Consider the following 25,530-nt stretch of genomic DNA (forward strand, 5'->3'; position numbering starts at 1 on the left):
GAATCTAAAAAAGAAAAGAAAGGGACAAATGAACATAAATACAAAACAGAAACAGTCATAGACATAGAATACAAACTTGTGGTTGCCATGGAGGAAGGGGGTGGGAAGGGACCGACGGGGAGTTTTAAATTTGTAGATACTGACAGGTATATATAGAATAGATAAACAAGATTATACTGTATAGCATAAGAAAATATATATACAAGATCTTGTGGTAGCTCACAGTGAAGAACAATGTGACAACGAATATATGCTTGCTCATGTATAACTGAAAAATTGTGCTCTACACTGGAAATTGATACAACATTGTAAACTGACTATAACTCAATAAAATAAAATTTAAAAAAGAAAGAAAGAAGAATTAGATAACTGAAAGCTTATCTAGCACATACTGAATTCTGCTTCGGGGAAGAGGGTGGTATTCAGCATTTAATCTGAAATTGATAATACTCTTGAATATAAACAAAAGAAATAGGCATATGGAAATGCATCTTAAAAGAGGAAAGAATCCAGTCCAGCCTCTTCATTTTACAGAAGGGGAGACTGAGACCTGGGATCTGTCCTCCTGGCCATCGGCAGCAAAGCTCTCCTAGTCCTCATGTCTTGCACTATGTCAAATGCCAACAGAACTGTACTAGGCCTATATTCATAAAAGTCACTTCTGCATTTTTCCAACAGTAGGTAATCTAAGTGTCTTGCAAAATAGTCTTCCTAAAGAGTCAGGAAATCATATCATTTTGTTGAAATGCAAAAAGATTAATTTATGTATTAAAACAACTTGAGCTTTATTCTCACCATTTAAAAAGTGACATGTCAAATCAATGTTGTGATATTTTAAAACCTATTAAGAGTACAGAAAAAAATCAAAATTTTCTTCAATCACAACAGAGATAAGCTCATTTCCTGAAAATATTTAATGTTGATTTTTCTAAATTAATGGTTGTGGTCATATTCCTACAAACTTAAAAGCTCTAGTGGTTGGTTACACAGCAATATGAATTCTGAGTTATAAAAATACACATTCTGTGTAAATAATCTTCAAGTTTATCTGCTTAAGGCAATGTAACTAGTCCCTATCTTACAAGAATGACATTGATTTCATCAAAACTTCATACTGCACTAAAAGACAACTGAATCCTTATTACTGTAAATCATATTCATGTATATCATATATATTCACATCGAATATGTATCAGAAATAAGCCACCCTTTTTAGTATTCAGAGCTGATTCTCCTAAACTGTCATTGTGACAGCAAATATTTTTATTGAGCACCTCTTGGGTGCTTTGTATACAAGGCGTCTAACTCTCACAGTCAGACAAGGTAAACGATATTACTCAAATTTCACAAATGAGGAAATGTACTTAAGCCATGAAAACAACTTACATATTCATCAACAGGAAAGAAAAGAGTCAAGATTTTACTTACAATATTCACTGACAATTTTTTCTTCCATACTAAAACTACATGAAACCAATTCAGACTTTGTAAATTTTTCTCTCAATAAGCACCACTAGAGAAAAACAATCAATGAGTCACTAGCAGTGGTTGGACTTTCAAAGCTCACTTTTCTTTTGCATTATAATCATTTTTAATATTTTGTTTTTAGTGTTTGCAGAACTCTAGAATAAATAACACTAACTTTTTAAGTCATTAGCCGAGAATAAAACATTTGTGAAAATGTACAGTTTTAATTTATGCCACTCTGTCTCACATTCTCACTGGTGTCTCTCCTTTGAAGGCCTCTTCAGGCTGAGATCACTAAAATCGGCCATTTCTGGACTCACAGGAATTTGGGAAACAACTCATCAGTAGGCTGATTAGAGGAGCAATTGAAAAGACATCCTGTGCAGCCTGGGTTCCAGCCCTAAGCCTGCCACCGCCAACTGCGTGTGATTTGGGACAAGCTGCCCCATCTCTTAATCCATCAGCTGCAGAAAAGGAGACACTGATACCTACCCTCAAACACCTGCTATGAAGTAAAACATGAGGAAAGCATTTTAGCCTTTGGTTGGTGCCCATTCAGGGCGAATTTGGTCATTATGATGATGAGGATGGCTGTTAACAAATTAAGCTAGACCAAATAGTAGAAATCACCATAAAGGAGAAACATTTTAAGTCAATGAGCTTTTCCTTTTGGATGGATTGCAGAATGTTCTATTGATTTTTTTAATAAGCCAAGTATTGCCCATTATTTATAGACTTCCAGGTTCATGAACAAGTCTCAAGAAACAGAATTAGAGGCCTCTAAACTCTGAATATTAAGAAAGTAAAGTTAAAAAAATAGGGGGGAGATTATACCTCAGTTGGGAGAGCACGTGTTTAACATGCATGAGGTCCTCAGTTCAGTTCCCAGTAACTCTATTTAAAAACGTTTTTTGAAGAAATGGAGAATTAAAGCACAAAGATGGAAGACTACAGAATTCTTTTGCAGACTCAACTCAGATTTAAGCTGGGGAAAAAAGACACCCTTTTCTCAGAGGTAATCTTGAAAACTATGTAAACCGGATCTGAGATGTCTAGTCTTTTAACATTATTCATGAATTCATATTACCAAGTCTTAAAACTACCTGATAACCCACAGGGGTGATACTGATCATAATCACAGCTGCCAACATGGATCAAGCTCTGGCTGGGACTGATCTGTTCTGACATCTCTGCCGCTGAGGCCTCATGAGGCTGAGATCATTAAATCCAGTCATTCATGAGCATCTTGTGTAAGTCCTCCATTTGTGCTTCTCACTCTCCCCTCACCAGCCCCTCTGAGAGAAGCTCTGTTATCATCTTCCCTACCCACAGATAAGGTCATTGATGCACAGAGACTAAACCTTCTTCAGGTCACATCGGCATTAAAGGACGTCTGTATTTCTGCTGTCATGCTTTTGACAAAGGAATCTGAGATATCAATTCAAGAGAGACTTAAATAATCAAGTCTGTCTGGTCTTCACCTCAAAGAGCAGATGCTATAAATTCCTGATGTAGGATGAGGCTGCCGCCACAAACTGACTCAGATTGAAATTAATATCCAAGATGAAGCAGCGGATACACATAAATATTCACGATTGTCAACTCAGGGCCCTTCACTGCCTGAACCGGAGTGAAATCCCCACCCGTGTCTGCGAGGGAAGCACGGCTCTTCCAGGTCTCACCCAGGCTTCACGGACTGTTTCCCCCCACAGACTGTCCTCAACGATTAAAAAGCTCTCAAGATTTTTACACCGTGCAAAACTGAAAGACATTTCTGCAGATGGAGCACTTTCTCAGGCTTAATCCTTTTTTGCCAACACTTAGTAAGGGGGAAAAAGAAACATGACTCTGCAAAGTCCCTGAGTCTCACCACTCACATATGTAGGACGGCCTCAGCACAAGATGACTCTTCACATTGCAGGGTGAGAACAAAATAAAGCCGCTCCAACAACAGGCACTCACAGAGACAGCGCCCAGCAGTCTTCTGCACACTCATGGTTGTGCAGCCCTCACCACCATCTATTTCCAGATGCTCCATCATCCCAAAAGAAACCCTCTGTCCACTAGTTGTCACTCCCCATCCCCCCTCCATCCAGCCCCTTGCAACCATCACCTGCTCTCTGCCTCTGCATGTGCCTATTCTGGGCATTTCAGATCACTGAATTCAACAGTATGTGGCCGTTTGTGTCTGCTTCCTTTCACTTAACGTGCTGTTATCAAGGCTTGTCCATGTTGAAGTGGTATCTGCATCTTTTTCTTTTTCTTTTTTTTTTTTTGAAAATGTTAAGATTTATCAGTAGGTGGTAAGTACTATCAAAAAGAGTAGAGCGGAGCATAAGGCGTGGAGATTCAAAAGGAAAAGTGCAGGTTGAGCAGTCAGGGTGGATTTCCAAGAGCAGGTGGCCATTTTCATCTTCCCCTTTCTTTTTCTTTTTCATTTTTTCATTCTTATATCTGAATAATATTCCACTGCATGGAGATACTACATTCTGTTCATCAATTCAGCAGCTATATATGGATGAGGTCTGGAACAATATGTGTCAGAGGAGACTAACAGGGGATGGCATTTAAGCAAAGGGCAAGATGTGCTTTTACAAAAGGCCAACAAACAGGAGAAATGTTACGGAAATGACAGGCCAGCCAAGAAACAAGCACCACTCGGAGGGTTGGAGTACTCAGAATTATTACGCCGGCGGGCTCAGAGGGGCTTCTGCTCCGAAGCTCTGAGCACCTCCAAGACCTGCACATGAGGTTTTATAGGGTTAATTACAAGTATGGGGCTATTAGCCAATAAGGTTCAAACAACAAAAAGCAAGGAATCAGTACACTGGAGCTTATCAATTTGGAACAGATCACGTTACTGACACTTGTTGAGCTTGGATTTACGAGTTAGCTTGTTAGCCCAGTAAATTGACACTAAACTTTAGACTTACAAGTTAGCCCGGCAGAACTTATATCAGTAAACCGACACTTAATCACACTTAAATTTGTGACTGAGCTCGTTAGCCCAATAGACTGACACTAAATTTCAGATATATGAGTTAGCCCAGCAGAACTCAGATCAGTAATCCGACACTTGTTATACTTAGATTTGTGACTTAGCTTGTTAGCCCAGCTGGGCTTTTCCTTTACAGCACAAGGAAATTCAGCGTGTTTCTGAGAAAGTGCATGCTTGCTTAAGAAGGACTGCTCTGCAGGGCTGTGAGGGAGTGTGACAGGATACACAGTGAGGGAGTCACCTGAGAAGTTTCCCCACTGCAGGCAGCTCAGAGAATGCACCTCCCTCATCCTGTATTTTAGAGCCATTTTTCTAGGTTTCCTCTTATTTCAAGTAACAGCACTTTAACTACACATCTTGTCATCTGCATCAGATCACCTTACCTCCAAGCCACAGAAAGTCATTCACTGTCTGGAACAGCTCCAGGACAAATGGTGATGGACCAGGGAGTCCTGCAGCATCCCGGCCAGTTGATGTCCAGAAAGTAAAATGCACAGAAATGTCTCACTGCTGGTGCATGACATCTGCCCCAAAATTGCCCCGAAAGCATGCTGGCAAAGCACTACTCAAACCTCTCATTACAAAAAAAGGAAAAAAAAAAACAAAGAAGGCAAATTTAGGCTATGCCATTGAAAACCAGCAACCATCACTGCCAGTATCTGAGCTGGAATTGTCCTGACTTCGAAAAACCCTGCATAGTTTCTTTTCAAACATGAAAGGCATATATGTATTTCACATACATAATATTACTGTAGGAGTTGTCTTTCCAAAATTTCCAGTCGCAACATTAACACAAGAATGTTTATGTTTCAGCTTTAAAAAAAAATCAAGTATGTTCCAATTTCTTAATTTTGAACCTTTTGTTATTTTATAAAGAGAGCTATGCTGCATATTATAAACCAACTGTTTGGATTCTGCAAACAAGACCTTTATGACCTCACTATTTCAGAGCAAGCTTTAGTGATGCTTTGAGAGGTGGGGCCTGGGGCACTCACTAATAGCTCTTTAAATACTGACAAGAATGTGCTATTAAGTAATGCAAAGGCTGTAACTCCACATCAACTCAGAAATCAAAGAAATTACACCAAAGCCTTACTTTATGATTTTTAAATATTCCTATTCTTTTGAATATTAAATTCCTTTAAAGATAAGTTTTTGTTTTTGAGAAAAACAGTAGCTGTATTCAATTTTCTCTCACCAAAAAGGCAAATTTAACACGAATAAAAACCCGTATGGAAATGCAAATGACCGGGCATTTCTAACTAAGTGAACGTGCAGATCTCAACACACACATAATTCCTACAAGATCTCACTCAAACGAGCTCAACAAACTCCTGTGCTACCCTGAAATTTAGCTGTTCTGTTCCAAATGTTGGCTGAGCAAAGATCATCACAGAAGGCAGGGAAGGAGAGAAGAGGAAAGTCCACCTGGCGGCTTCCAACTGTTTTCTTCCAGCCACAAGGCGCCCCTAGGGCGGCACCGCTAACAAGCCTTCCCCATAGGAAGATACTGCATCTGCACTGCCCCTTACGTCCCCAGGCAGCCCCGATGCCCCTCTCCCACTGGTCATCTCCCAGCCTGTGAATTGTATTCTAATGACCCTCTCACTTGGTGGCACCCTCCCTTTGTTCCCAAATGCACACACACACACACACACACACACAGAAACACAGCTAGAGCAGCCTTCCCAAAACACAAATTTGATTACATCACCCCTGCTTCAAACCCTTCAGGGCTAGCCCCACCCCTGCCCCTAATCGCCCAGCCTCACTGCAGTACCCAGCTCCCCAGTGACCTCAGGGGTCCCCTAACCACCTGCTACTTCCCACTCGCATTCAGACTCATTTTTACTATATCTAAAGGAAGCCTTCCCTGCCTCCAACCCCCGCACTTTAAGTTAGGTGCCCCTGCTGTGTTCCTAGAACATTCTACGCTGAGTCAACTTCTGAAACTGCTAAGCTCGCAAGAGGCAAGTATTGTTTGCTTACTACTGTGGGTCCATCCCTCTCCCCTACACACTCAGAAGTGTGCATGTTATGAATAAATGAATGAAAGGGTGGGTCACAAATGGACAGGGCTGCTATTACCCGTCCCGACCACATCTTCCTGTAGAACATCAGAAGCAAAACCAGGAGTACCTGTCACTTCCTCCTGACACCCTAGCTGCCTCCGGTGTCAGTTCTAGTAAAACCCAACCTCTTCCAAAGCCCTCCACCCCAGGCCCTCTCCAGTGTCCTCCCCAGCAGGGCACCCTCCACCCTGGACTGCATAGGGCACTCTCCCCGGGTCCCCACTCCACAAGCCTCCAGGCCTCTGCCCAGGCTACACCTGCCACCTGAGCCTCATTCTTGACTCCTTCTCCTGGCTGACTCTTACTCTGTCCTCACAACTGAATGTAGAGCCCATTTCTTCCAGGAAGTCCTCTCTGATAATGTCCTTTAGGTCTTGGCTGGGCTCCGTCTACAGCAGCAGTACATGGTGACCAACTGGGTGTTTGCCCGCTCCTTTGAGACCACGGCCACGTGGGAAGGAGTGAGAGATAACAAGAGGGGTGGGAGAAGCAAAAAGCAAAAATCACAGCCCAAGTCGCAAATTCAAGGATATTTTCTCAGAAAAAAGAATAAACTATTTCACACGTGTGCAATTTGGCTACTATTTTTTTTAACTGTCTATAGTATAACCAATTTAATGGAATATTATGCAACTGTCAACAAGAATAAGTTAGCTATTTATGTACTGATATAAAAAAATCTTCAATATAGTGTTAAATGAAAAATATGCAGAACATTCAAAAATATTTTTAAAAGGGGACGTGTGTGTACGTGTGCGTAAACACATAGCCTTTACACAAGAACAGTGTATCTCTTAAAGGTCAGATAAGAAATTTGTAGCTGAAGCTTCCTCTGGGAAGGGAAGAAGGTGATGAAATTACAGGGATGGGAGAAACATTTTTTACTGTGTGTTTTTGTACTGTTTGCATTTTTTCTAGGTGCATGTATTACCCATTCAAATTAATTACTTAAAACTAACAGTTTTAGTTAGTTTTAACAAGCTAAGGGGCAAAAAAGAACCACTGATTTAGAGGGAATGAGACATTAGCAAGCAAGCTGTCTGCTGCTAAAGGGCAATTAGAGTATTAATGAAGGGAAAGGGGCAGGAAGAAAGAGAGTCCTGGCAAAAAGTCCAACACACCCTCCACTTCCTTCCTGAGGTGATGTTAGGTAAACTGAGACTCAACCCAGAACACTCAATTTACCCATAGTCAGCATTATTCTGAAGTAACCATCTATCAAGAGCACACATCAAAAGAGTAGAAAAAAATAAAGGAGCCCATCAAAAAAGTTCCCTGGCAAGTGGGAGGGAGGGCATGACGTTAGGAGCCCTGTTTAGGGAAGGAAATGTTGTCCAGGTCATGGATGCCATTTTTGTCAATGATTCGAGCACTGAAGGTTGGCAGATTCAGGATGAAGCGTTTCTGGAGCTCCTCCAGACATTTCCTTAGAAGCTCCACTGCCTTCTCACGTGAGATAGTTGGCGTGTAGTATCGGTCCAGGACACTGAGAGTCAGGAAGTCACCATAGCCATGGGCTGCAAAAGGAGCCTTTTCCAAGGCTGCCAGGCAGTCCATGTAGTAGAGCGCCGGACCCTCATGCTCATCATAGCCAGCCAGGAGGAGGTTGACGTGATATGGGGCCCGACTCCGGAGACAGTCAGCCAGGTTTCGGTGAGTGAAATTAGCTGCTGCTGTGGGAGACAACTCATAACCATTTCGCATCTTATAAAGCTGCACATTTTTCTGAATATATTCTGCAAACTGTACAGTGTCTCCAGCCTCTCCAACACATAGGAGTAAGATTTTTTCACTCATCTTAAACATCTTATCATGATCGTCCTTCATCTGGACAATATTGCTAGCGGCCACCCGGTCGGAGGCGACAAGGACATAGTCGGGGCCCTGGATGCCAATGAGGTACTCCATGGCGGAGGGAGGCCGGGGGCTGTAGGTTCTGTAGAGCGCGGGACTAGCCGGCTTCTTGGCCTCCCCGGTGAGACAGCCAATTTGGCTACTATTTTTGTGGCTTGTGGACAGCAAGAACTTGGTGTTCTAGTCCAAAACCCAGGTTACATGCAAAGAAATGTATATATTCATATCCAAAGGAAACCAGAACTGCTCAAAAACAGTTTGCTGTTAGAATTGAAAGGAACTTTGATAAAGACAATCTCTCTCTCTCTCTTCTTTATTTTCTAGCATCATATAATTTTAGAAGTATTTGCGTGACTAAGAGATGGCTACAGACCGTGATTCTGCACTGGAGTGTTTGGGGCTGAGGAAGCCCAGATTACATTCATTGTGTAAATACAATCACACCAACACACTGATAGGCACCCTGGCGGTGGAGCTGATGTTCCAAAGCAGGCAAACTTATGCTGTAAGAGAACTCTAAATAGAAAGTAACAAATGCAATGTTCTGTACTCAATTTCATTCGCTATATTGGCCATTAACTGATAGTATATCTTGTCTAATGAAACCCAAAAATAAATTGTCAACGTCGATTTTCTTCATCTGACCATTTTATGCTAACTTTGGATATCAAACCCTCACTCCATACGGAAAGCTCAGGCCTACGCTGCAGCACAGTTACATCCCGAGGAAGAAAGCCGATCAAGGGAGAACTGGAGTTTCCCTTCAGAAGCTGCTAAGTCTGGCTTTGCACCTGCACGTCATTTGCAACCACGTCATCGTCAAAGGAGTAAGACCTTACCCCTGTGGGGCGTAAAGCACTGGGGTGCTTCTGAACCATCAAAGAACACTGAGCTTAGTGAAACAGTCCTGAGGCACCTAAATCGCACTTTTTCTGAAAGGCTCCAAAACTGACCCACTTCACCATTCCAGGCACAACAGGGAGGTACCGGAATTAGGAGAGAAAGCATGCCCTTGAAGTCTGACAAGGCCCTGCTTGAATACTGCTACAGCATTTACAAGACACTAAACGGACCAATTCCTTAACCCCTGTGAGAAGGCTTCCCAATCAGCAAAAGTGGGCTGCCACCGCCCACCTGGGTGGCATGGATGTGAATGCAACACGCAAGTAGGGCGGCCGACTGGTACCTGAGACGGGGCCTGGCTAGTTTCCCTCCGCTGCCCTTCTCCCCCTTTAAACTTGCAATGTTTCCCCGGTAAGGATCAAGCCCCCGGACCAGACTACCCGATTCTTCTGTGTATCCCCAGATACATGATTTACCCTTAGGAGGCCAGAAAAACTGCCTCCTCCCCGGTCACTATCAATGTTCTTAAGAGTCTAGGTTTTTTTTAACTCTATTTTGCAGGGAGACTATTCCAGAACTGTCCAACCACCATTCTCCACTTTGGCTCCTCTCCCAGAGCCCATCCCCTCTCACCTCAGATACTCTGTATGATTGCCCTCTGTTCATGGGAAAGCGAGTCCGGTAGGGTAGGGACTCCCTAGGCCTCCCTCCCTCCCTCACAGGTGAGTGTGACTACCTTCTCCCCACTCCCCACTCCAACTCTACCTTCTGAGAAGTTTCCCCTCCCGGACCCTACAGCCTGTGCATCATCCCAAGACGCGCACACGTAGCCACAACCCTCCTTTCAGATTTCTTCCTGGGTGGCCCAGCCCAGACCCCGGCCCCTTGAGGATAAATGCCATTGCTCTGGAATTCGCAAACGCCGCTGAGTGACACATCAATGCTGCATGGTCTTGGCTTTCCTCCAACACAGGCACAGCCCTGCCCCCACTCAGCCTTAGTCTGCAGCTCTCAAGATGAGCTCATCCACCTGCACGGCTGTGAACACCAGCTAAGAATGATGACTCCAAACGTGTATCTGTAGTCCGGCTCCTTCACCTGAGCCCCAGGCTCATAGACCGGAGTGCCTCTTGGAAGTCCTAACATGGATGAAATATGGCATCTTAAAAATGCCTCATGTCCACCATTTACTCTGGAATTCGATTCCTGGAAGGTACCTCGCAGGCTCCCCATTTTCGTAACAGCCCCAGCACCCACTTAGTGTTTGAGATCACTTTCAATGTCCCCTGTTCCCTCCCCCTAGCCCTGCCCTAGAATCAGTCTTGTCATTTCCGTCGCTAAGCCAGTCTCAAGTGTGGTTCTGCAGAGACCACGGCCGGAACCCCACAAGCTCACAGCAAGTTGCAGTGAGTCATAGTCCTCCGAAGGGAGCTCCCTGGAAGGGGAGGCATCTCCTGGCACGGGACACCAGAGAAGGCACTGGATTCTCACAAAGGAGGCCCAGGAGAAGGGACTCAAGATACTCCCGTGGTCTGAACTTTGAAGGGCCCGAGGATTGGGGGAGCTCCTAACTAGCAGACACACTTGCCAGTGAGCAGATGATGATGGAGGAACCCAGGCAAGGCTGTTCTCACTCCGACCCTGGGCTCTCAGGAGCCACAGGAAAGGCCTGTGTCCAGGGCACAGCCCGGCCATCACTGATCCCAGCCTGCATTTTCCAACCCGAAAAGCCTGGACTCCTTCTACTTGCGACACTTACTTCTGTTCTGTTCCCCCCAAGAATGTGCTGGACTCTTTCAGAAAGTCTGGCCTGTCTCAGGATAGACCAAGTCAGTGAAGGATGAAGTGTCCACATTTGGACCAGAGCATGAAAGGAGAAACAAGGTCTCATGGCCAGCATGACGGTGGTGGCCAAACCCTTCTCCGGGTGAGATGAACTAAGGTGTGTGTGAAAATGCAAGGTTCTAGGTCGGTCAAGGCATCTCCCTTCACGGCTGACTGGGGTGTTGGAGACTCACTACCGCAAACTAACGACGTGGCCATCAGTGGTGGACGTCAGCTGCAACAGACACAGAGTCAGCTACTTAATGCCAACATGGGTTAAAAGTAAAGGCTATTGCAGGGAGGCCTGCACAGCTGGTTAAGCAAACTACAGACCCGGCTCTGAATGCCCACTGGCTGAAGCAGCGAGGAAGCTACGGTCCCCGTTAGTGGTCCCAGTGTCCAACAGATCCAAGTGAGCCAGCTACTTAGCAGAAGGCCACGTTGTCCTGATACTGAGAGAAACCAGCATCGTAAAGGGAACAAAAGAGTGACATGGATTTTAGACCCACTTCTGCCCCTTTATGAAGGCAAAGTAAAGTAAATGGCATTGGGAAGGCAAAGGCAAAAGAAAACTGCTTCCTCCAACAGCGCCCCTTGTGGGCTGCTCACCACCCCAGCCTTCCACGTCCTCCCCAGTGACCGCCGGCCAGGAAGCGCCGGCAGGCCCGTTACACAGCGACGGCCCGGAACCGCGTGCGAGTAAAAGCCAGAATCAAGCAAGGTACTGCAGACTTTGACTTTCCAAGTGAAAATATCCATGAAAAACCTCCGTCAGATGCCACCTAAATCAATTCGCATCTCACTTCCTCAAAACAAACAAGCAAAATTAATAATGGCTCATTTGTGACCAATATGAGGAGGACCAAACAGGCTCCTCCAAGCAAGGATTTTAACAGGTATCAAACACCAGTGCGTGATGTGCTAACAAAGCAAAAATTCCAAAACATTAGAAAATAATAAGATGACTAGGATAATAAATGGATCGAGGCAGTTGTTAAGTTTTTGCTTTTTATAGCGATGGAGGCAGCACAAAGTGAAATGTAGGTATTTCCAATGCAGGGTGTGCACAACCCACCTTTTGAGACCCAACAGCTTGCTCACAGGGTGGTACGAGAGAAAAAGGAAAAGAGGAACAAGCAAAAGTTAGAAATACACAACAACAAAAATAACTTTGACAGCATGAATATAAGAATTTACATGAGTTTGATGAGGCCAGAGACGTGGGGACAGTGAGACCCACCCTCACCTCCTGCTGCGGGGAAGCCAGGGGCCTGAGGGGAGCGACACTGTAGTGGGGAGCCCAACATCGTCAGTGCCCCAAACCAAAACTCCACCTACATGCGCCTAGACAGCTTTTGATCTAGAAAACTTGGTCGCATTTCAAGCTGGACAGTTTTACTCACTCCCACCAAGAGTAGCAGGAGAGAATTAGGCTCTGCTCCTGCACCAAAGCATTGTTTTAAAAGTTGGGTGACTATGGAATAAAAGCAATAATGGAGTAAAATTATGGTAGGAGAACGTGTTTGATCAGAGCTCACTGGCTGCGTTATGTCACTGACGTTCAGATGCTGGCTTAGCGCTTCTGGTACCAGAATAGACAGATCCAACAGGAGGGAGGTTTAATGTGCTGCTGTATTTTGATGCCCAGAGCTGTGCCTGGTAGACGAGGTTCTGGGTAAACAATGGTGACAGTGTCAATCACTATGCACTAAGCACACTGTCCTGAAACTAGCTCCTCCGCCAAATCCCGAAGACAGACTTCAAAAAGTAAAAACAAGCTGGCAATCTCCGGTGGGTCTGCAGACTCATAGCCAAGCAGTTGCTGAGTAAGTATGTCACCAGTGCCTCCTATGACAAAAGAGGAGGCCAGGGGGCTGGAGCAGGGCTCCAGGATTCCACCGCTCACCCACCAGTCTGTCCAGGGGTAGAAGGTGGCCCTGCTGATGCTGCAGCACTGTGCGCACGTGTAGCCCCACCTTAGTACGTCACCAATGTACCTCTCTCACCTAACGCCTGGGGGCTCAGCAGGAGGTGACAGGTGAAGTGAACAGAGCCAGGCTGGTAGTGGCCTGGTGCTGGCATCTGTGCCCTCAGCAGTGCCCAGGACCCTAAAAGTGACACCTCATCTCCAAGGAGCAGAAGGGGGCTTAGGTGTGTAGATCACAGAGCCCTGCGAGGACAAGTACACATCATGGCCACAACATGTCTCGCCATTTCCTTAAGCCACAGAGGCATGTCCGGGGAGGAACTGAAAATTCATCCAGAGCCCGCCAGGCACCACACGCAGGTGGGACTCGGGTCCCCTGTGCCTTTCACTCACAGGTCTGGCCGGGACATTCTTTTTGTCAGTTCTCTGGTGTCTTCTCTAACTTACCAAAACCGAGAAAGTATGGTCTGACCTTAGATAAGTCCAAGAATTACGGAGCCTCGACTCCATAGCGGGCCCAGTAGCATGTGCCAGGACCACCAACCGTCACCTATGAGACCGCCTTGCGTGCTTTCCAGCGCAGGGAGAGCAGACTCAGTGCCCGAGGCCCGAGGCCGGGGGACACAGCTTCCCTCGCTCTCCGCAGCAAAGGGGGACCACCTCTCAGCAAAGGCATCTCTCCCTCTTCTGCCCGAGGGACGGCACCATGGCCACACAGGGAAGCAGAGCAGAGGGTGGTGGAGGGGGGCAGATGGCCCAGAAGAGCTCGTCTGCAATTCCGGGGCAAAGTGGGGTCACTGACCTAATCACAGGGACAAAGTGAGGATGAACCTTTCCATACTCTGTCCCATACTCCGTGACAAGCCTTCCCCTGCGTACGGAGCTTCTTCGGAAATCCCTGGCGGTGTTTCTGTTGTCCGAAGCTGGCATGGTGGCTGTCGGGCGGGAAGAACAGCCTGGGAGGCAGGAGACACGGGCTCCAGCCCCAGCTCCGCTAGTGCCTCGATCTGCTGCGTCTCGGGATTCAGCCCCTCATCTATACATCAGATGGACAAGACTGTCCCAGGACAACGGGAATGCAATGAGAGTCACACAAAGAAAGTTTTCCAGTTGCCACATTTAAAAAAGTAGAAAAACAAATTCTTCAAAGTGATTCTAAGAACAGATCTAATTTAATGTAATATGTATCATACTATCATTTTGACATATAGTAAATATAGTAATTATCAAGATAGTTTACATTCTTTTTTCTAGACAAGTCTCAGTGTCTGATGTCCATTTGAACTTCTACACATCTTAGTCTAGACCAGCCTCCTCCCCAGCACTCCCAGCCTCTTTGGCTGTGGCTACCCTATTGGACAGCAACTCCAGGGGTCCCACCAGGGGTCTTGGTTGGAAAGGGGGAGTAAGTATCCAAACTAACCCTAAATGGATCTCTCTGAACTAAAGATGAATTCATTTTTAAAACTTTGAAAACCGTCAGACTGCATCTCCCTCCCCCCTTGGCTGCAAGACAGCTCCCCTTCTTGCTGATCCCTTTCTGGAGGTAGGAAAGCAAACCAGGCACACAGCCAGGGCGGCCGGGACTCCACGTAGGCTTACCTGCTGTCTGTGTCCAGCCCCACCAAGTCCCTTTTCTCAAATGGGATGTAGAGGAGGGGGATCTTGTCCCTAAAATTGTTGGTGGCCCTGTCCAGGTGCTCGGACTCGAGCACGATGAAGAGCGACTCGATGAAGTCCTTGATCCTCTTCTCCACCGTCCCACAGTCCTCGTAGCTGGGGTACAAGGCCAAATCAGTGTGCAGCTGTTCAGCAAGCTCGCTCTTCAGCACAAAGACGAAGAGCCACAAATCGTCCTGCGTGTTGCCACACAGCTCCTCTGCACAGAGAGCTCCTCGATCTGCAGCCAGTCCTTGGCCAAGCGGTCAGTGATGGTGACGAGGCCCATGACCCTTTGGTGGGTCTGGAAGTCTCCCCACTCGTTCTTGTGTGGGTAGTGGTACCTGTAGTGGATAGAGAATGACTGCTGGTAGCCGCCAAACCTGTCCTGCCTCACTGAGGAGATCTGTTTATAGATGCATAAGATATTCTCCTCCAAGATGATCCCCACGTGCTGGACCACCATGGGGAGAGTCTCATGGTCCTCAGCACACTGCACATAGTCAGGGATGCTCATGTTGCAGGCCCTGCCAAGAGGGGAGAGGAGACTGAGGTACACGCTGTGCTGTGGGCTGCAGGCCCCTCTGGGAAGCGGTGACCTGTGTGTAGCAGCCAGAAGGCAAGGGAAGCCCAAGCAAAGCCGGGGGTACAGCCTGTCCTCAGAGTCTGCACATGGCTACCGTAGCTAGGATCATATTATCCTGCTCTTGGTCTAGGCTTCCAGCCCCTGCAGAAAAGGGTCATTTCTTGTTTTCTGTTTCCAACATCTAGCTAGGCCCTGATGTTCAAAAATGTTGAATGAATGAATGAAAAAAGGAACTGCTTCCACACCCCTCAGCAGAATATAATGAAAAGAACCACAGTGGGATCGAAAGATCTGGATTTCAACTCCAATTTACTTGATCTCCTACGCTGCAAAATAATGGATAAGAAAACTCGCCCTGGGGAGGAGGGTACAGTCCAGGGATTGAGCACATACTTAGCATGCATGAGGTCCTGGGTTCAATCCCCAGTATCTCATTTAAAAAAGAAACAAAAAATAAACTTAATTACCCCATAAAAATTAATTAAAAATTAAAAAGATAAAACATTGCAATTAACACAACATTGTAAACTTGACTGTACTTCAATTAAAAACAAAACAAAACAAAACAAGGCAAAACAAAACAAAACAACCTTGCCTTACAAGAATATATCTAGATCAAGGCAGATTGCAAATGCAAAATGCCTAGGGTACCACCTACATAAAAAGGGGGGATGTACAAATTTACTAATCCTTCCTTTATGAGCTGTATTTCCTTTGGGAGGTTTTATGACCTCTGAGAGTTAATTTTCACAGATGAAAAAAGAAAACATTAGCTGATTCTTAGTACTGCTGAAGAATTAGGTAACCGAATGAAAGCATCTGACCCACAGAGTGTACTCAATAAATGTTTGTTGAATGAATGAATAAACAAGCAAATGAATGCTGCTCCCTGCCACAATCATAATGGTACTGTCTGGAAATCCCAAGCACTTGTCCCACCCGACTCTACACTAACCATGTGGGTGACCTGGGATGGCCTGTGTGCTTCGCTAAACCCCAGTTTAATCATGAATAGAAATGGGAGTAATAACACAAATCTCAAAGGGTTAGTGAGTAAATAATGAATTGTACCCCAACCTTGCAAGATGGAAACGTTAAGGAAAATTGGGCAAAGAGTACATAGGCTGTCTCCGTATCAGCTCTTACAACTGCATGGGAATCTTCATTACGTCTCAAAATAAAAAGTCTAATTTTTTAAAGAGGCTATTGAGATTAAATGAGCTCACTGTCTTAAATAAGGAACACACAGTACAAATAGGACAATGCACAGCCCATGAGATACACTCAGTAAACATTCCCACTGAACCCACTGGTCCCTCCAACTCCAGAGCACAAGGATGGGTCCTCATGGCCAGAGGCCACTGCACCTGAAGCTAACAAAGCTAATCGTCCCCACTTTCAATAGCCCCTGCCACCACCCTAGGTCTAATTTTGTATTTGTAACTTTGTTTTCTTTTTCTTAACTAGGAACCCCCTATTGCATAGCCTTCAGGTCACCAAAACCTGACCACGGAAATAATGACAGCAGCATTCCCCAGTGAAACAATAAAATTAAAAGCCATATCCACAAGAACTCTGTGTAATTTTAATGGCAGGAACTTCATCCTGGACTGAGAGGAAGAGGACTGGGGAGGAGGGGGCCATCTGGGGCACACAGTCCCAGGGGCCACCTTTCCTATGATGGACTTTAGTCTCAACCCACACACTCCAGGAAATTCAAATTACACATAGACAGAGTGCTATGGACAAGATTTTTTTTTTTTTTTAAGAAACCCCTGATTCTCTAACAGGTCAGGTTTCTACTGAGACACAAATGTCTTATGTGTATATTGTTTCAAAAAAGCCTAAAATAATATCACTCCAACTTGACACATGAAGAAACAGAGGAAAAGAGAGGTTTATCACATTGTTCAAGATGAGAGAGAGGCCACATCAGAGGCTGTATTTAAATCCAAGCCCCTGCTTCAGTTCTCACACTAGAAAGTGTGACATACTGCCCCCTCCTGCCCCCTCCCTGCAATAAATCTCTTAAGTCTTTTCTGTGCTACCTGGAAAGAACCAAAGTCACATTAACTTTCAACAAAGAGCTGTGTCACCCCTTGGAGGACGTATCAAAATCTGAAGAATTAGGGTTGGAGCAGAGATTTGAGTTCTCTGTTTCTCAAAAGGAGACATAGGTTTATAAGAAACCAAAAAGCACTTATCTAGTCTAAGCCCTCATTGTGCAGAGAAGGAAACGGAGGCTCAGAAGAGATGAGGAAAGGGCCTTATTTACAAATCTTGCCTCAGCGCAGCACCAAGCCAGCCCTGGGCACTACTGGGGAAGGATGTGGGAGGCCCAGGAGAATGAGTGTTAGAAAAAGGAAAGAGAAGAAGCATACAAGCCCTCTCTCTACACCGTCGTACCATGAAGTTCCACCAAATTATGCAGTATGGGAGCCGCCAATATTAAGGTGGGCTAAACAGGTTATAGAAACCTGGAAGTCTCAACCACAGTGGAAATTCCAACTTTTATATGGTTTTTGCCAGTTCAAGCATGAGCTCAGCGGGAGCTCCGTGCCAGGCACTACACAAGGCCTGGAGTTCTCCCAAATACAGATCTCTATGAACACGTGTGCAAACCACATGCAGGCCCACCAGAAGAAAAACGCCCACAGAGAAGATGGAATTACTGAAAATGAAGGCAGCCAACCAGCATATATTACTAGTAAAAAGGATGTTGCTAGAAATACTCATGGACATAGCAAACTGTGGTTAGCAAGTGGGAAAGGGGGAGGGACAGTTTAGGAGTTTAGTATGATCAGATACACATTACTATATATAAAATAAATAAATGACAAGGACCTACTGTATAGCACAGGGAACTATATTAAATTTCTTGTAATGAGATGTAGTGAAAACAATCTGAAAAATATACATGTACATATGCATATATATAACTGAATCTCTGCTGTATGCCTGAAACTAACATTGTAAACTGATTACACTTTAATAAAAAATAATAATTTTAAAAATAAATAAATAAATAAAAGAACACTGTAATCCCCTTAGCTGTAGGCGGTGGAGAACAATGGTTGCAAGCACCAAGTCTACTCGATCACTCCAGCAATGGCTGTCACTCTTTCTGACCATCAGAGAGTCACTTGGCTTCACTGAGGTTCTTTTCTCTTTCGTGAAAAGCTACAGTTGCAACAAATGTTATATTTAATCTCATTATTCACAAACCCAACAAATTAGTGAAGACTTTCCATAGGCCAGGCTCTGGACAGATGAAAAGATAGGGTCCCAGATACATTTATGTGTAGAAAAAGTTAACGCCATAAAGACATTAATTCTTCCTGTTCTGATATATAGATTCAATGCAATTCTGATTAGAATTCCTACCAGACTTTTTATGGAATGTAACAAGTTAATTTAAGGTCAGGAACAGCCAGGAAACTTCTTTAGAACCACCACTGGGGAGGGGTGGGTAGAACATTCATTTCCACTGTTCTTTCTGAAGTGATGAAAACGTTCAGGAATAATAATGGTTGCACCACTGTGAATATGCTAAAAGCCGCTGAATTGTACCATTTAAATGGATGGACTTCATGGTGTGTGAACAATATCGCAATAAGGCTGTTCTATGAAAAAATATTTCTGGACCACTATTTTCCCATCTATATTACTAGTCTGCCCCACAATTTTAGAAAAACAAACAAAAAAAAACCAAACAAAAATTTGCCAGGAGATCTTTAGGACTGCAATGTTCCTGGGTCTCCAAATTGCCTCTGATGTTCTGCTCCTGTTAACACACACTAGTTGGGCTGGACTAGTTTAGGACTATATCTTTTTAAAATCGATGGTCACATGTTTCACCCTGGGAGAGGGGAGGATGGAGAAAGTCACAGCCTCATGCCCACATCTCTTTTTTTTGAGTAGAGAAAGTTTTTACTGCAGGGCCAAACAAGGAGAACAGTGGCTTGTGCTCAAAAACCCTGAACTCTCTGATGGTTTTTGAGGTGAATTTTTTTTTTTTATTAGGGTAAAGTTTTTAATAGGCAAAATGAGGCTTGAGGGCTTCCAGGTGTGTGACATTCTTCTGACTAGGTGGTGGTAGGTAATAGGGCCGTGTTCCAGGAATCTCGTTCTCAGCCTGAAGTTACCATTCTCCACCTGGGTGGGGGCCTTAGCTCGTGCATAACAACTCAAACATATTAAGTATAGCCCTGCCCCTACTCCTCAGCTCATTTTTAAGTGAACCGAGCCCTGCTTTCAACACTGTGATCACGCTCACTATAAAAACAAGTGACATCAACAAGCACCACCATCCTAACACCAGAAAAAGTATTAAGGGTATTTACCTGGGGGAGAAACAGTGAGGGAGGAGATAGAAGCATGTTCTGAGTTGGCGCTTTCTTTTCCCAAGTCTCTGGCAGGAGAAGCGGGGCTTTACAGCCAGAGGATCTCAGCCCCAGGGAACAGCGTCCACGCAACTAAGCTGGACCTCGGGGACAGGTAAAGGGAGAGGACTGCAGTCTAGGGGTGGCGGGGCAGGGAAAGCGGGGGGGGGGCCGCGGGTTGCAGCCCCGCTCGGAGGCCAGTCCCAGCCACTGTCCCCCCCCTCGCCCGGCTCCGCAGACCCCGCCGGCCCGGGACACAGCCCGCCCAGGGGCGGGGACAGGCCGGCGGCCCAGGAGAGGAAGCCCGGGGGGAGGGGACTCGTGGCGGGAGAGCGGAAGCGGGCGCCGGCCGCGGACTGAGGGGAGCCCGTCTGGGGCGAGAGGTGGCAGGTGCGGGCCGCGGTGTGGACGGGGGTGGCCATGTCCCCGGCAGGTGCGTGCCCGGCCCTGGACAGGTGTGGCCTGGGGGCCAGGGCAGGTGGCGCAGGCAGAGGGGGCTGGCGCGAGCCCCTCAGCTGGACACTCGCTGACTCGAGCCCTTGCAGGCTGTGACACGCGGATCCCCTTCCCCAGAGCCCCCGAACTTCCATTTCCACAGCCGGAGGCCCCGACCCGGGGCAGGAACCAAAGGCCTACCGGGCGACAGACCCGAGCAGCCAGGGCTGATCCCTGGCTCGGAGCTGGAGCTTCGGACGCGCTGTCCAGCTGGCATCCAACCGTGGGCATGATCGGGAGGGCCAGCGATCCGCTCTGGGCTCTGGGTTCCGCGAGATACACTGGGGAATCGAGGGAGGGGGAAGACAGGAGGGGGAGAAGATGGGAGGAGTAGGAGAGGAAGCGAAAATTGGAGGGAGAGAGATGGACGAAGGAGGAGGAAGGAGAAGTGAGAGATCTAGAGGGAGAAGGGGGAGTGGAGTAGCAGAGATGAAGAGAAAAAGCTTTACCTTCAAGGGCACTCCAAAGGAGGCGCCAGTCCTGCCTCCTTGCCCTTCTTTGGCCCCTCAAGGCCAGAAGCTCAAATTTCACCTCCCTGGTCAAGCCCTCTAAGCTTTTCCAAATATTTTATGCACACTTCAACCTATGTATGTTAATTCGTTTAAAGTTTTACTTATTTTTAACCTAAAAGGATTTAAATCCTCAAGTGACTTCTGCCACGATAATAGCAAACAACAAATCAGACTCCGTTTTAGATCTGTTCCTTTGACTTTAACCCTGTGCTCTGTTTCCGAGGCTTAGTCTTGTTGGTTCTGCACCTTTTATAAAACAATGTTGCCTAAAGTCAGAAATACACAGGAGAACCTATTCTTAAGGCTTTGACCTTTAAGGATATTAACACTTTTCCATTCTTATAAAGATAACATGTTGCAGAACAGAAAATAACATTTGTTTTGTCGGAGGTTTACAGGGATCTGACCCAGGTGGACAGCTGCAACAACAAAGGATTCCTACACCAAGATATTTGCAACAACCAAGCACAACCCCTTCCCCTTTTTAATATAAAAGGAGCCTGAATTGTGACTAGGGGAAGATGGTTTTCCAGGACAATTACTCTGCCATCTCCTCAGTCATCTGACTTTCCAATTAAAGGCGCTATTTCTTGCCACAAAACATGGTCTTCCAATTTATTGGCCTGTCTTGCAGTGAGCAGAATGAGATTGGACTCAGTAACACAACCAAACATTGAAAGTATTAATTTGGTATATTAAATGACTTGCTCCTGCTGATCTTTGTTCCTGACATTTTCTTTTCTTGACCACTCCTGCTATGTTTATGAAAAATCTGTCAGTCTGCCCTTGTGGACACATTTACATCTCTAGCCACTACCCTTCCAGATAAGAACTGATGTCACCAAAATTGCTAAGAGATATTACATGGTCAGAAAAGACCAGAAGTGTGTACTGGCTGACATACAGGAGCAGGCTGGGACACCTGACAAGATGTCATAAGCATGGATAGACAGCTGGGCACCAAAGGAGAAGCTTCTAAGCCTCCATGAAGGACTTGCTGGATAAGGAAAAGTCCCAGATTGTAGATATGATCCCACCATGAGCTTCCTGGGTGAGGCTCAGCAAGTCATTTAAGTTCTCTAGGCCCGTGCTGTCCAACATGTGAGCAAGCAGCCACATGCAGAATTATGAAGTTATTCTTTAGCCAGGCAGAATTATAAATAAACATTTTACAGCAAAGACTCAGCACGTATGATGTTTAGAAACAGTGGTTTTCTTGCCCTAACAGGTTATTTTTGTATGTCTTGCTTTCTGTGGTTTGTAACGCCCGTGAATAATGATTCCCTTATACTGAGGTATTTTGAAGTTATAAGTTACTGGACACAGTACCCTCATATCACAGTTGAAAAAAAAAGATCCACATAAACCAGGCCACTTGATTTAGTAGTTATGAGCAGGGTCTCCGGGGCCAGCCTGCCTGAGTACAAATTCTCACTCTGCCTCTGGGGGGTTCTGTGTGAATCTTGGAGAAATTTTTATTATTATTGTTGTTGTTGTTGTTGTTATTTTACTTATTTGTGCCTCTTTTTCCTAACCTTTTAATGGTGAGGAATATGTAGACTCTATCTCCTACTGTGCTGGCAGGATTAAGTGATTTAACGTCTGTGCTGCCCACCTCCCTGGGTTTCAGCATTCTCCAGGCAATCAGTTTCACACCCGGAGTCATTCTCCACTGTCTTAGTCAGTCTGGGATGCTGTAAAAAATTACCATGGGTCAGAGGCTTAAACAACCAGCATATTCCTCAAGTTTTGGAGGCTGAGACATTCAAGATCAAGGTATCTGGGAGAGGATTGCCTCCATGGCTTGAAGATGGCTGTCTTCCCACTATCTTCATGGGGTGGAGAGCTGAAAGAAGCAAGCACTCTGGGGCCCCTTATAAGTGCCCTAATCCCATTCATGAGGGCTCTACACTCTTGACCTCATTTTATCCTACAAATCACCTCCCTAAGGCCCCGCCTCCCAGTACCATCACCCTGGGAGATGGGGTTTCGACATATGGACTTTGAGGGGATGCAAACATTCAGTCCACACATCGGCTAACTCTCCCCAACATGCAGTTATCAAACCTGTAGCTAATTTCAAAGTAATGTTTATATCTCTCTGCCCATTTCCATTCCTACATCCACTAACACTGAAGCCCTGTTAGATTTCATTCCTTATTTTTCTGGTAGAGATTTAATTGATTCCTCTACTCCAATGCTCCCCTCACTCCAAACAGTCTGCTTAACAGCCCTGCCAGGTAGGTCTTCCTTAAAACACCTTCCCACTGCACCTGGTTGTTTTTTAGGTGTAAATGTCAGAATCCTCTCCACACCCCATCCTAGACCTTTAATCCCTTACACTACAGCTCACTATGTTATTTTCCTATTACCACTGTAACAAATTTCCATAAGCTTAATAGCTTAAACCAGCACAGATTTATCACCTTATGGCTGTGGAGGTCAGAGATCCAACACAGTTCTCATTGGGCTAAATTCAAGGTACCAGCAGCGTTCCTTCCTTCTAGAGTATCTAGAAGAGAATATTTCCTTGTTTTTGTTTTTTTTTTTCAGTTTCCAGCGGTCACCCACCTTCCTTAGCTTGTGCCCCACGACATCCTTCATCTTCATGGCCAGCAGCCTTTCTGAACATCGCTCCATGGCTGCACCTCCCTCTGATCCTAAACTCAGATGGGAAATGTCCTATGCTTGTAAAGACCCCTGTGATTACACTGGGCCCACTTGGAAAATCCAGGCTACTCTCCGTATCACCTCATCTCAGGATCCCCTTGTCCCACCCCACTTAGGCATTATGTATGTGGCTGTGACACTCACCTTGGGTAACATTTCCTCTCGTGAGCAATTAAAGGTTGAAGACAATTGTGAACGCCTTTTTGTTTTTCTTCCTTAGTCTTTCCACATTCAGTACATCTGGTGAGATTATACAAATCCTGTTTATTTGTAACCTGGCACTAATCTTTAACAACGTATTATGGGTTTAAAAGGCTAATAGTCAATTTAGAAGGAAAATCCTCTAAGATTTTTTAAGATTTTTGTCCTAAAATGCCTGTCATCCTTTTTAATGTCTACAGTAACATGTCACAGGAGGCTTCCCTGTGGGGGTTGGGGACATATTGTTCTGCCACCACAGTCCCTTCATTCACACCAACGTGCTGGTCTCCTAACAGAGGATCTATGCTCCCAGCTTTGCTCACTTCCTCCTCCTTTCCATTGACCATCCTGTTCCCACTGCTTCCTTCGTTTACCACATCAGGATTTCATGACCACATTCTTCTCTAAATGGAATGGATATTGTGCATCTAACGTCTAATGATTGTTCTCAGTGCATATGCACACACTCACCTACGTGTCTCCCCATCCATCTCTTTATTTTCCTAGAATTTTCCAGAGGAATCTGTTCCATGATGATGATGATGATGATACTGACAGTGATGACAGAGGCCTCTCAAGGACTCTGATAAAGAGACAATCAATGAAAAGAGGGAATAATTGCAAAATTTCCCCAGAAACAGGTTAAAGGTAAATAACTGCTATAGTGTTTAATGAAATCGACTAAAATTTAACTATTTTTAAAACTTTACATCACTGTATTTTAAATTTTAAGGGGAATTTTCATTCACCACTAACCAAGATTTGAATTTAGGACCAAAATCTAAGAGGACTTCTATCTTCTAACAAATTGTCCACTAGCCTTTTAAAAATGGGATTCTTAAAAAAAAAAAAAAGGTTAGTGCTGGGCTGCAAATAAGTAGGATTCATATAATTTCACCAGACACACTGAATGTGGAAAGACTAGGGAAGAAAAACAAAAAGCCATTAATAATGTCTTCAAACTTACGTTGCACACAGGAGAACACGTTAGCCAAGCTGAGTGTCACATCAACATGACGCCTGATTGGGATGGGGAAGCTGATCTTCCTCATCAGACATTTATGCTGATTTGTTAGATGCCAACACAGTTTCCTCATTGGATTTGCTTCTAATAATTATGGAACAGTTTAGGCTCTACCAAAAGCAGACTAAACATTTTCCCCTGCCGCCAAATCTCTGGACTGAATGTCCCCACAAGAGGGACATGATTATAATTCACAGGAAACTCTTCCTGAGAAACAACAGGCTTTTTGAGGGCAGAACTACTGGTCCCCCAGGGAGGGCTGGAGGAAAGATCGAGGGGACACTGGAAATACAGGAGACAGTTCAGATAGTGCTGCTCAAGTAGCCAAAGACATCGTACCAAAAGTTTCGTGAGTGAAGGAGCCTGTGAACACTGAGAAGGTTAAGGCACATCAGCACATAAGTAGCATCACAAGTCAATTGTAGCATGTTTTGATATTTGGAAAATAATTAGCCCACTTATCTTTGAAAATGCCGCAGTAGCAATAGAAATAATAAACACTGAGCTGTCTTGGAGATAACACACAATAAACAATTCTAAATCTGCAGGATTCCTTGACAATATGCAAGCGATGAGCTGGATGTGTGCTGCAGACACCTCTTACTGCAGGGCTCACTCCTGCAAAGCACAGAACTAGTTTTCTCAGCAGACAGAGGGAACCAAGTCAAGATTTCTAATCTTGACAGGTTTACTATATGGCAGGAAAGATCAGACAAATAAATATAGTTAAATATGAATAAATGCAATTAAATATTATGAAGTGTGCATGGAGCACAGAAGAAGAAAAATTCTTTTCACCTGGGATTTAGAGAAACTTCTTCAGAAAATGTAGCTTTGAAGATGACCAAAGACACGGGTGGAAATTTGGCAGAACAGGACGTAAGGAATTTAAAAACTAATTCTAAAATTCATATAAAACTTCAAAAAAAAATCACAGATATCCAAAACAACTGTGAACAAGAAAAATTTTGAAGACTTACACTATCTGATTTTCAGACATTTAAAAATAAAGCTAC

At 44.9% G+C, this 25,530-nt stretch overlaps 1 long non-coding RNA gene and 1 pseudogene across 1 annotated transcript in view; one reads left to right on the top strand and one right to left on the bottom strand.

Annotated features, from left to right (window-relative positions):
• Positions 1-25,530, top strand: part of LOC140693145 (uncharacterized) — a 733,405-nt gene that overhangs the window by 619,360 nt on the left and 88,515 nt on the right. The gene's annotated exons all lie outside the window — the stretch shown is intronic.
• LOC102537803 (proteasome subunit beta type-2 pseudogene) lies at positions 7,714-8,712 on the bottom strand (annotated as a pseudogene).

The sequence above is a fragment of the Vicugna pacos genome, unplaced genomic scaffold (assembly GCF_048564905.1).
Source record: "Vicugna pacos unplaced genomic scaffold, VicPac4 scaffold_19, whole genome shotgun sequence".
Classification (NCBI taxonomy): domain Eukaryota; kingdom Metazoa; phylum Chordata; class Mammalia; order Artiodactyla; family Camelidae; genus Vicugna; species Vicugna pacos.